The sequence below is a fragment of the Lepisosteus platostomus genome, chromosome 27 (assembly GCF_059453375.1).
Source record: "Lepisosteus platostomus isolate fLepPlt1 chromosome 27, fLepPlt1.hap1, whole genome shotgun sequence".
Lineage (NCBI taxonomy): Eukaryota > Metazoa > Chordata > Actinopteri > Semionotiformes > Lepisosteidae > Lepisosteus > Lepisosteus platostomus.
In genome coordinates, this window is record NC_142637.1 from 2484921 (window position 1) to 2497340 (window position 12420).

At 40.8% G+C, this 12420-nt stretch overlaps 1 protein-coding gene and 1 long non-coding RNA gene across 8 annotated transcripts in view; one reads left to right on the plus strand and one right to left on the minus strand.

Moving 5' to 3' along the window:
• nfic (nuclear factor I/C) overlaps nucleotides 1-12420 on the plus strand; it is a 221889-nt gene that overhangs the window by 197118 nt on the left and 12351 nt on the right. The window lies entirely within an intron of this gene.
• The window catches only part of LOC148638974 (uncharacterized), a 46888-nt gene continuing 35138 nt past the window's right edge, over nucleotides 671-12420 (minus strand). The window contains exon 3 of the long non-coding RNA XR_015930824.1: nucleotides 671-1329. This is a non-coding gene — a long non-coding RNA (uncharacterized LOC148638974). The remainder of the gene's footprint in view (nucleotides 1330-12420) is intronic.

The following is a 12420-nucleotide window of genomic DNA, read 5'->3' on the forward strand; positions in this document are numbered from 1 at the left end:
AGGGGTGTATGTCTGAGAAAACGTGCACAAGACTAGCTTATGGAATAAATCAGCCTTTCTCTGACCCTTTGCTGAACATTGTTATTTAAGGAATTCAGAACACTTTTTACCATTTATAAACTGCTGTCAAAAGAGTATGCCATTTAGACTTTCTGCCTAACAATAAAATACAAATAATATGAATATTATTGCATAGAATGCAAACAGATGAAGGGATATATATTATTTTTGAAGTACTTGAGCCCATTCCATTTACATAGACTAAATTTAGCAATGTATTTGTTAGAACAATCATGAGATATTGATGGAAGTGCTCAGCAGCAGTTCAGTGCAGACTGGAATAGGGCAGTTTGGGTGTGGGGGGGTAGTAATCGGACAACAGATGTGAGTGGAAATGCATTTTGCACGTACTGTAATTGCACCGCTGTACATTAAGGCAACTATCCAATGTCTCTGTATCTGATTGTACTGTAATAGAGCCTACGGTATGTTATTACTGAAGAAGAAGCGCTATATTAGTGTTTTGTCCTCTGCATCATTTTGTTTATATATAAAACTCACTTGCAATGATACAAATCCAGTTGATGCCAATTAAAGCTGACATATTTGACATGCAGCCTTTCAGAAAATCAACAATATACTTTTATGAGCTCCTCAGGTCATATGTGAATGGCAGAGTTTATAAGTAACCTCTGTTGTTAAACTTTGATTTTGGTCTGTTTATTTAGTAAATTGGGCAAACAAAAAAATCTAGCACCCGCTGCAAGGTTTCTGAAACAGTGAGTGAATATTATCATCGGACCGGTGTTAAACCCCTCTATCACCCACCTGCTACTGCAGATGTTTTTAGTGAACTATAGTTGCAAAATGTTAAATGCATGCATGCTAAAACTTCTGCTAACTATTTTAGACCATACCGAACACCTTGATGTCTGAAGTGCGACTTTGGCCGCAGCAGGTTGCTACCAGTGTATCCAAAACTAAATATAAAAGTTGCCAGAAGTTAAGCTGATTCATTTTTCAACTCCTCATTTTTAAAGCTGCAGCGGCTATTTAATAAAGTGAGCTTTTCAATACCACACTGCTAGGAGGCAGTGCAGACAGGTCTTGGTGGTGGCTGACTTGTCAGGGGCGCAGAGGCGCCGGCAGGGCCTGGTGTGGTGGCGTACTGCAGGCAGGAGAAGTCAGAGCAGTGCTGCGAGTCTCTCCTGGGCCTCCTCCTCCAGGCCCTCAGCCGGAGAGCAGCCTGGCTGGCAGGCAGGGAGGGGGGGATCAGAAGAGCTCTTGTGCGCTTGCTGAGGGATGGTCACGTCTGGGGCTGTCTGGTTGCTAGGAGAAACCAGACATGATGTAATTGCAGGATGAACTTGAACTTCAGGGACGAGAAAAATGGAACAACAGACCAAACTAATCAATGCCTCCTGTCACTCCTCAAGATAACGGCTTGCTTTCCTGCCTCTGTGGCTGCAGATAACTTCCCAGCTGCAAGGATCGATTTTAAGGGCCTGGTTTGAAACAAGCTGGTGCTGTGATATGAAATGTTCCTGTAGATTTTTGAGCTACTGGAAATCAGTGTTGCTGTGTTACTTTTGAATTCAGAAGTACAGCAGGTTCGAAAGTTGTTTTGATCTCCAAGTGGTTATTCTGTGTGTGGCAAACTGTCTCCACAAGACATAACAGTGCTTTTTTTAATTCTGATGTCAGGGATTGCAGTTTTGCCTTCCAGTAGTTCACTGTAGTCACGAGGTTCACCTCAGCCTTAAAGAGACAGAACAGAACTTGAACACAGAGACACCTGCGTGTTGCTCACTGCTGAGTTTGTACAGAGCTAGAGCCTTTGTTCTAAGAGTTGTGGGCTGTAATCTATTCAGAATTATTTTTAACTTTTATTTCAAGGAATTTATCCTCATTTTGTGTAGCTCCATGGTCGTATGTAGGGAATACCTATCTTAAGGCTGGGAATCTATGAAGATCTTTCCTACACGGCTAGTGTTCATTGGTCCTTGCTTTTCATAAACACCTAGTGAAATTCTTTTAAATGAATATTTGCCATTAAAAATATATAGCACACTCATATTTACACAGAAATATAAGGTACACGTTGAGACATTGAGAGCTTCAAAAGTGATAGTTTTGAATAATAATAAACACAAAATCACTTGTATAGCACTTCCTTCCAGAAACTTGTGCACACTGGAGGGACCCCACTACGTCCACTCCTGAAGCAGCCCCACCTACACTGCACTGGGTGACACACGACAGTGATTCTCCGCCGGAGATCCCACTACACAGCATGTCAGGTGGAGAAGTGAGAGATCGTTTCATTAGCTGAAATAAGGGCAACTTTACGGAGGCCAGGCTGTACAAGCCCAGAGTGGACCAGGGTTAACACAGCTACCCTTTCAAACAGCATCATGGGTCATTAATGACTAAGCAGTCAGGACCTCAGTTTAATATCACATATTAAGGACTGCATCTTCTAAAGCACAGTGTCTCCTGTCACCACAATGGGGCACTGGTTAGGACATTCTGGTCAAGAGGAAAGACCCATAGGGGTCCACAAATCCTGGTTTTCCTTGGAGGACTCCCTTCCTAGTACTGCTTAGGCTCAGTCCCTACTTTGCAACTGCAATCTAATTTTGCTTCAATACGGAAGCCGCACCTAATATTTTTAAAGTAGTGAAATTTAAAACTTCCAAATGAAAAAATCAACTATGGGACTTTAAGTAAGAAAAGAACCATTATAAAAAAAAGTTGCTTTCCGATTTTTCACGTAGAAATGCCTTTGGACCCATTAGTGGCTGTTTATTTAGAGTTGGAAGGTGCAGAGCATTTTTCCCCCTGACACACATGGCTTTCAACATGGCTGTTGAACATACCAGCAGCTAAACGAAAGCAGAGACTTTCTCTTAGGCTGGATGTTCTGTATGCGAAGGCTGGTTCTTCAGAGTTCTTTGGTACAATTAGATTTTAAACACACCTGTTTCAAACAAGTATTTTTACAGCTTTACTTCCTGACATCAAGGCTAGCCTCCACACTGGGAACAAAAATATTTTTATTGGGAGCAAGACTTGACTGGGCTCAGCTCCTTTTTGAAAATGAAAAGGGGGGAGATAGCAGAAAAACAAGAAAATGGAATGCTTCACTCTCCCATCAAAACCAGGATTTCGGTTTAAAGTTGTTGATTCAGGCAAGAAAGCCAATGGCTAAATAATATGCAAATAATTGAAACTCATCAAGGGGGCGGGCAAACGCGAATCGCCCTGACATTAAAAAATAAAACACTGTGCCAAAGCAGGGTGAGAAAATAAACGAGTATCCGCGTTCTCCTCCCACACTGTTGCAAGATGTTAACTCTTGATGTTGCCCAGCCTTCTAATCTGCAATCAAATGTGTGCAGATTTTGAAAGTTGATTGAAATACTTAGTTTTTCCACAAAGAAGAGTGACAAGGCGTATTTGCAGTGCTTTTTACTTTCACTCATAGGAACAGGAAAGATTTGTACAGTATGTTGAATTGCACTCAATCAAAAGACAAATATACATGAACTGTCAGCCGGAGTGAGCTAGCACTGGTAGTGAAGAGATAGACACAACAGTTTGGTGCGTCTTGTATACTGTAAATCTGTGATTTGACACTAAAATTTTAAAAACTGCCGGTTTATTTTTTTTTCAACGCATGAGTAAAATGTGTTTTTAAGTGCAAAACATTTTGTTTCGTTCTTCGCAGCTTTTTAAAACGTATTTTTTGTTTGCCGTAAACTGTACAGTAAAGGTGTGACACACTGTGCTACACTCTTCATAACAATGATGTTTTACATTTATTTTGTGCTTTTCATCCTGATGTATTAGAAATCACTTTACTGTACATACTGTCCATTGAAAAAGTATTCCAACACATGTTTTGTTGCCACAGATTCTGAATTTCAAATAGATTGAAGTAGGATTTTTTGGCACTGATCCACAAAGTATTGAGTACCATGTCAAAACAAAATAAATGTTCCAAAACCTTCCCACAATTTACTTAAAATGACTACATTTAAAAAGTATCCATCCTCCTTGTAATTGCCAGGTCAGATTTGCACAGGTGCAGTACATGACCTCAAGAGACGCACAATTTGTGGACTGACTCCACATGCGTAAGAAATTATGTGTTACTATGTGTTGACCAAGGGGGATGAATACTTATTAAATGATGGTATTTCAGTTTTTTATTTTTAATTAAATTATGGTTTAGAATTCTCTTTTTTTTTTTAGGGGGTCTCTGAAGACGAATATGTGACTCTCAAATAAAAATTCCCATTTAAAAAAAATAAGAGAACAGGCTGTGAGATTCTAAAGTGTGAAAAAAGGAAGGGGGGATGAATGAGCCCCCTTTCATGGAGGGTATAGGGGACCCACTTCCCACCCCCCATGTGCGAGCAGCCCCACTGTGGAGAGCAGTGGACTGATTCAGAGTAATACAAAGAATTCAAGGGGGACTTTAGGAAGGCTAGATTGTGCACGGCCACATTGGGACGTTTTCTAGCCGAGTAGTTCAGACCGTGACACTGTCCCGGTCAGCACACTCAGGTATTTCTTCTGTTAATGTCTGTGCGCCGCCTACTGGTCTACCAGCGCCACTTGCAGTAGCGACCTGGTTTTCTTCGAACATCTCCCATCCCAGCATCCCAGAACCTAGAAGGCCCAGAACTAGAAAGTTTCAACACAGGTGGCAATAGCCAAATTCTTAAAAAAATAAAGGCATTTCATCTGCAATAACTGTTAGCAGGATGAGGTCTAATGGATCTGTGTGGAATCTGCTTCTGCCTCCACTGCTACTGTGTTAAATTAGCAACTATACTCTAAAAGACTACTTCCAGTCCATCTTTAATCAATTTATTTTGCTGTAATGGTATGATCCTGACACATATACTGCTGAAAATCAATACACTTCCAGACTAGACTGGAGATAAAGGCATAGCTGTGGGTTTCCTCAAAAATGCTTATAGATCAAGGGTTGACATTTAATTATGTTGTAAATGATTTTAAAGCTTCTGCTTGCAGAGGAGGTGATTTCTACTCTGTTTTTAGTTTAAGAGCTGGCCGCGTTGGCTGTTCCTAGAGCTACACCAAACCATTCCTCCGAGTCGACAGCCCCCATCTCTTCCTCCGAAGACTCGATCAATAAGGCCGCTTGCATTTTCCTCCAGCCTGGAAGTAAAAATGTGGGTTGGGCTCTCAGTATTTAAATCAATATTCTGGGTTTGAAACCTTTCAGTAGGGGAGCAGTGTACCTGTGGGTGTTTTTTTTATATAAAAGAATAATAGTTTTGAGTCACATCATTAGTGCAGCTTTCCATTTGCTTTGCTTTACTGTAGCTCCATTACACATGCTTGCAGTGCATCACGAGGTGAGGCTCAGCGACAGTACCAGTCAAACTTTAAAGGAAGCTTGTTTTTAGCTCTGTTATTTTCACATACGCAGTGCAAAGAACACTACGCGATGACTGAGAGGCTGTCTCAGTGAAAGTGACGCACCGCCGCGCGTGTTTAAACTCAGCGACGTCGACACTTTGCTTCCTTCGCAGTGCGGCACTGAGCTGTGTCAGTGTGCTGTAAATATGAAAACAGGAAAAGGAAGGAGTAGAATGCAGTTCCTGACCAGGTTCTTTGATCTCAAGCAAAATAAATAATAATAACAGAACAGTACCAAACAGCAGCTGGGCACTCAGCTTGGATATTGTATTGTAACTCCAGTTACAGTGGAAGAAATAATGTTACAAGAATATGAATTTCCTAAAGGCCCTAGTAGTCAAATCATTTTTGCGTTGTGCCTTTTGTTTAATGACTTTGGCAATCTGAAGTGTTTGCTCTCTGTGCTATTCCTGCATATCTGCATAAAAATGCAGACAAATCTGAGGTGCTTGTACTGTCTACAAATTCCCTTAAGTGACATAACAGTGCTCCGAAAAGTGCAGGAGAGATCTGCTGACTTCACTCACTGAAGTTCTGCAACTATTTCATTAGTATTCTGTGCATTTAGGCATAACTCTGGTAAGATACGACTGTGAGGTTATCTGCAGCTTATTTATTGCCTCCGTTTTATCATATTTATCATAGTTTTATGCAGCTGTAAGCAAGAAATGCACATGAGATGATGAGCGATATATGGGCTCAACAGGACCGTTAGCAGACCGGTACTTTGTATTGCTCTATTCACACCTGATTAGAGTTATTCTGCATTAAGCAACAATTATTTAGACAGATCACGCATGTTTCTTGCTGAATTTTGATTAATATTATCAGGCTAGTTGCATTTTGGGATGTACATAGAGAGTATGGACTCTCTCGCTTGTGGGCGAACACATCGGGCATGCCCTTCATGGAGTGCTTCTTGTGTGGTTTTTTACCAGACTGGTTCACGGAAGACCTAAGAGAACATTAATGTCAATTAATTATTGACATAGTCTTTACAGGATCTGAGTGCGGCTCATACTTTGAGAATCATTCAGTTATCCGAAAACCAAATTATTTTCTTTAACAGTTAAAAGGACAATCCGAGTGCGAGACCACAATGTGTCTGCCTTTAATGTTAAACATTAAGCCATTCGTCAGACATAGTACCATAATAATTTACTGTATAAGGTTTTCCTTTTTTTTTTCATAATTGGACCCAAAAAAATGAAAGCACAAGCATGGTCACTTTCACAAAATCTCATAAAATTTAAAGTGTGAAGATGGGATCCTAATTCTGTTTAAAAATATTCCTGCCACTGCCTAGCAACAACCATACAGACTTCAGCACCAGTGCTTAGTTAGAGACTGATTACTTCCAGTTTAACTCTGGACCAACACGGGGCCATCATGTAGACTTAGGGAGGCATGAATCTGTGGGCTCCTGCCTCATCTCCTGCACCTAAGCATCTCACGGCACACTCTGTACTTGCCTCTGATAGTATTCCACATTACTGTCTGTATAGTTCCCACCCTGTGGAAATACAGACACAGTAGTAATGCAGAAAACCTCATTACTGGTTAAAAATATGTCTAGTTTATTGTATGATTTTTTTAAATTTCTTTTTAAATGGTTCTCAAAGTAAAGTATGGGGTTATTAAATTATTATGTATGCTCTATGGTTCCCCACTTTGTAGAAAAAAAGGTTCTGGTTTTCAAATCTATGAAATACAGGAAAATAAAGGAAAGAGAGAGGCTACTGTAAAAAAACAGAAAGATGCCAACAAAACCTGGAAAATGAGTTGGTCCTGTAAGTACATACTAAAATACTAAAGCTAAGAACAGGACAAGTGGAAAGAGTGCTTCAACATGCTGACTTGTGTTTTCTAGAGGTACACAGATCAATAAGTGTGGCATAGCTTTCAAAGTGTTGGGAGAAGCTGGTCTCTTGTGAACGATGAGAAATGCTGCCCCCCAGAGGCTGAATTCGATAGTGCTTCTCTGACCGAACTGCCCAGTAGCATTCAGTTTTAACCTGGGTACAAAGGGCATTTTTAATTGGGAAACTACACATTTTTGAATGATTCAGATAAAAGTTATCCACCTTCTGATTTGTTTTAAGCGCAGACCATTTCTATTATTCCACATCTTATTCTTAAGTCTGCAGACTTGCAACTGGTAATGTCTTCCTGAATCAATACAGTCACAATGTGGTAGTACAGTATATCACGTATCCAAGTGTGGCAATTTAAACACAGTCATAAAGTAAAACCATTTTTTTTCTCAAAATTAAACATTCGAACAACAAATTAATTCCTACATTTTGTAACTTTAATTATATGAGACAAAAGAACAATTTAAAACAGCTGTCGCTGAATGATTATGCCATCAGGGCTCTTGGACATGTGTGCATTGAACAGATTACTGAAAATGTTTGCATTCATCAGTTGCCATCCCTCTCTTCATCTGGCAGTGCAGATTAGCAAACTGAAAGCTCTCTTCCCCAAAACATTTAACTGAATAGCTATGGTAGTTTAATTATCGTAAATGGCCTTCAGCACAACTGTTATTGAAGTTTTTAGAAATGTGTAATTAGTTCCCATGCTTTACCACAGCGTAGACGAAGGTATGCTCTTTCACCCCACACAGATGAGTGAGCGGAGAGCAGGTATACAATTATGTGTGCAGCACAGTGCTTTTTTTTATTCTTGCAATAGGCAATAGTTTTTAGATGTTAAAGAAGACACTAGGATTCTTTCTGATGTCAAGATGTTTGTCCTAAAAATTGTGGAGTCCTATGAAAGTGGATGTGAATGGGTACAGGATATATCACCCATTATGATATAAACTAAGGGTGAATAGACATACCTGTACGAATGTGATCACAATTCTGTGACATCAGATAAAAGTATTTAAACCATGGGTCGTGCATGCGTTGTAATGTAAAGTGTTTTATAAAACAGTCGCAGAAACAAGTTGTAATACTCCTTTAATATTACTGGCATTAAAAGATCATTAAAAGTAAAAGCACACATCCTGCACCACAGAAAAAAGACAACAGGGCACCGACATGAAGATCAGAAAATCACCTGACCTGTTTTAAATCAGGATTACATTAAATCGTTTTGAACGCTGCAGCCTGCTCTACCCATACCCCCTTCTTGTGTAATAGGACAGCTTGACAATTTGAAGAGATGGCTCAGCATCCACAGTAGGATTGTCGTTGGTTTGAAATTGTGCACACGCACACATAGGATTCTGCACGTGCAAAGGAGACAAAAGACAGGGCATAGCAAAGCTCCTCCTCAGGGCCACCCTCAACAGGGCCGGACATTTCCCGTCAGGAAGCGGAGTACGCTTTAGCTGGCTGCATCACGTTTCTTGCGGAAGTAAAGGATCTTTTCTGAACTTTCATACAAACCCAGAGGTGTGACCGTTCTGGAGGGGTTTTTCTAACGTGGAAAAAGTTTAGTTTCCTTCCCGATGAAGATGCTGAAGTAAAGTGGAAAGTGCAGACATGTAGCAGAAGACTCGTGAATGGAGGGATATTTCCAGCCCACAGAGGAGTAAAATGATACAAAGGGTCTTTGCGTCTTAGCAAGCTCTTAAACGTTTAGTTCACTTGGCACCAGTAACTAAATGCCGATTGACATGGCTTATGCTGTGTGTGTGAAGAGCAAGGTGACTCCTTTTGGTTTCAAAGTACCCGTTACCCCATCTATTGAATGTGAATGCCATCTGTTAAAAACAGGCATTCTGGGGAATCACCTGACAGCCTTGGATGTGTCACATATCCTGGCAGCAGTTATCTTCAACAGTGACCATACCACTGCTCACAGTGTTGAACTGCCAACAGCTATTAGAATAGCATGAAGGTGCTGTACAGACTCAAACAAGGATTCCCTTTAGGATGAGGTCTTCACTGTCTCCTTTGGATCTCACAACACTGCCTTTTCGGGCACAACGGGCATCTTCAGGGGACCTTTCCCAACACCTCCAGAACTCCTCTAATTCTACAGGGGACCCTAATGTGCATAGAAAAGAGATATTTCCAGGGCTTGACATCTAAATGTTTAAGTGCAAAATGATAACAGCCTGGCTGCCACACCAAAAGACTTGTCTACCGCACTGCATAACAAACAAGAAACCTCAAGAATTCATTCCCAACCTTCTCTGCATGGTTGGCAAGCCCACAGCGGGAGTTAAAAAGGGATGAGAATTCCCTATGATTAAAGTGCAACCTTTTAAATTACATACCTTGTTTTTCTGGGACCGAACTTTGTGGTCAGCGGAGAATCTGCATTTCAAAGAGTTTCCTAGCTACGCCCACCCATCCTGCAATCCTTTTATTTATTTAGACGTATTGAGTATACATGTCTGCTCCTGTGCACTTTAATCTGACTTACTGTAGTTTATAAGAATGCATGTGAGCACAACATCCTTTCTTTTTATATGCCGGATGGCCAGTTTGCACCGTTTTCACTGAGCTACTGCAAAATTCTGGTTCAGTGCAAACTATTAGGAATGTGCTACTGCACAAGGAAATGGACCAACAAGTGCCTATTGTCTCCCGTGTCCATATCAGAGACTGTGCCGAATGTTTTTATGTAACTGGGCACAGAGATATGGGGTTGTGATGTAGGTGCACCACTTGCTGCTGATATAGTAAATGTATGAAGTAAAGTGTAGTGCTTATTGCAATTCACTGCATGTAAAATTTGTCCATTGCCACAGTACCCCTGCCCATATTGAACTACCATTATATTGTAGTCACAAAGAGTACAGTGTTGTGAAAAAAAAGAATAAAAATGTGATCATCTAATAATGACGGGGCTTAATTGCTATTACTCCACTTAACTCGCTTTGTGAGAATTTTAGACATTATTACATTTACTGCCATTAATTATATAACTGAAGTTAGATTCAAAATAGTTTTTTTCTGAAAAAGAAAACTTGGGATTCCCCATTCATTCCTATCTACCCAGTACTTAAATCTGTACAGCATTAATGTGTTAAAGAGAAGCAAGTTGTAACATTCTGGCAATTTTAAAAGAACATTAATGGTTTCTACTGTTTTTGTCATAGACTAGACTTATAATGATGAACCTGGCAGAGCAGACAGAAGGTCTGAAGCTGAACATTAACCACACATGGTTTTTCACTCCTCTGTTTAACAAGGAATTGGTTGGGGGGAGGTAATTTTTTATTGAATCAATATAAATGGGTCTTGTTAGAGATGGCAGCAGAGTGCTGCTAAATGACTAAAACCTTGATGGAAAAAATGTTGAGGGGCGCTTTAAATCAGCTCTCTGAGTTTAAAAGACTTCAGTGGTCTGCAGTGAAAGCCAAAATCTTATTAGGACATATTTTTAAAAAGGTCCGGTCAGAGTCCTGCTGGGATCTTTCTCTCGTTTAACAGCAGTTTTACTCCATATTATTTTTAATAGCTCTTTTCTGACAAGAGCTAAGTGTTTGGAGCCCATTAAGAGAAGACACTGCCTGATTACGCAGCCCTTGGAACACACATCTATAGAAAACCCAGATGGATGTGAGGCAGCCTTCTGGAAGAGGCAGAGACGTTTAATATAAAAGCTGAATTTGTTGCATTATTTATAATTGGTATGCAGATGGTATTGGACGTGCCAGCTTTTTTTTTCTTTCCTCGGGAAGCTGGTGCTGTTAAAGAAAGTGGATCCCTGGGAACTGGCATCTAGGTCAGGGAACATCTGCCAGCTCCCAGCAGTGGAACAGGGATGCGGAGGGGGGCTGGCGTGCAGATGGCAGTGCCATCTGTGGAGCCGCACTCCGCGATTCCATTCCCCGAGCTGCGAGATGCCCAGTGGAGGCACGGGGCCGGGATTTCTCCGGGGCTGTCCAGATGCAAACTGAGGGAATTCCGGGATGGTGGGGGGGAGGGGGAGCTCACAGGTGCTCGATCTCTAACAGGGAAACATCCCCCTGAGCCACTGATCCATTGCGACGCTCCAGCCAGGAGCGTATGGACCGATTTGGTTGTCTGGTTTTCTGTTTTATTTTTCATAGGCTGCCTCTCACCCAACTTGCACAACAATGCAGCATTTGTTGCATTTTCTAGTGCCTCTCAACATGTAGACACATCAGGAGAGGTAACCAGATGTGTTCCTTGGTGAACAGATATGAAGTTCAACATTAATAAGAAATAAGTGACGTATTATATTGCATTGCACACCTCATGTACACAAAGTTCTTATTTAGTATGTAAAAAAAACCTTCCTTCACATGTTCTGTGTAAATCAGCAGCTGATGCACACTTCATTTCTAAAGTACATGTAACTCATACATGATTGCTTTATTCCCCGACAGAGACAATGAAACACCATGAAATGCCCTAATGACCTTCCAGGGTCGTGACACATGTTGAACTTCCAACACATTCAAGCTTAAAGGTTGTGTTTCCTGTTCGCTTTTATCAATGTGCAAAACGCATTGAAAGCTCTGTGTGATTTTGTCTCAGATCAGTGAACTCCACAGCAGAGCCTGCACAGCAGAGCCATTAACAAAGCTGTCTTGAAGCCTGAGAGGAAAGCAGTGGTGTGTTACAGCACTGGAAACACTTTTGATTCTTGAACACTGGTGTAAAAATCAATTTCATTGGCAGTTTCATCTCACATGTCCTCTTTTGTTATTGTTGATGTTTAATCACTTCAGAATACTTTTTTATTGGCAACATACAGAAAAAAATGAATAAGGAACACACACTCTCTCTGCCAGTCCAAATTAAGTCAAGGATGTGCACCTTTGAAATACTCCTCACTAAGATGCCCTGATCCCATACTGTATCTGTACTAGTGGAAATTCTCCACAGTCTTACTGTAGTAGAAAACATCTGGTACTTTTGCCATCTTAAGGGAGTTGCAAGGTCTCCCTCTGTGGCGTACAGGGCTTATAATATTGAGACTGTGGAGACCAGAACTCTTATACATGTCTTAAGTCACATACTGTAG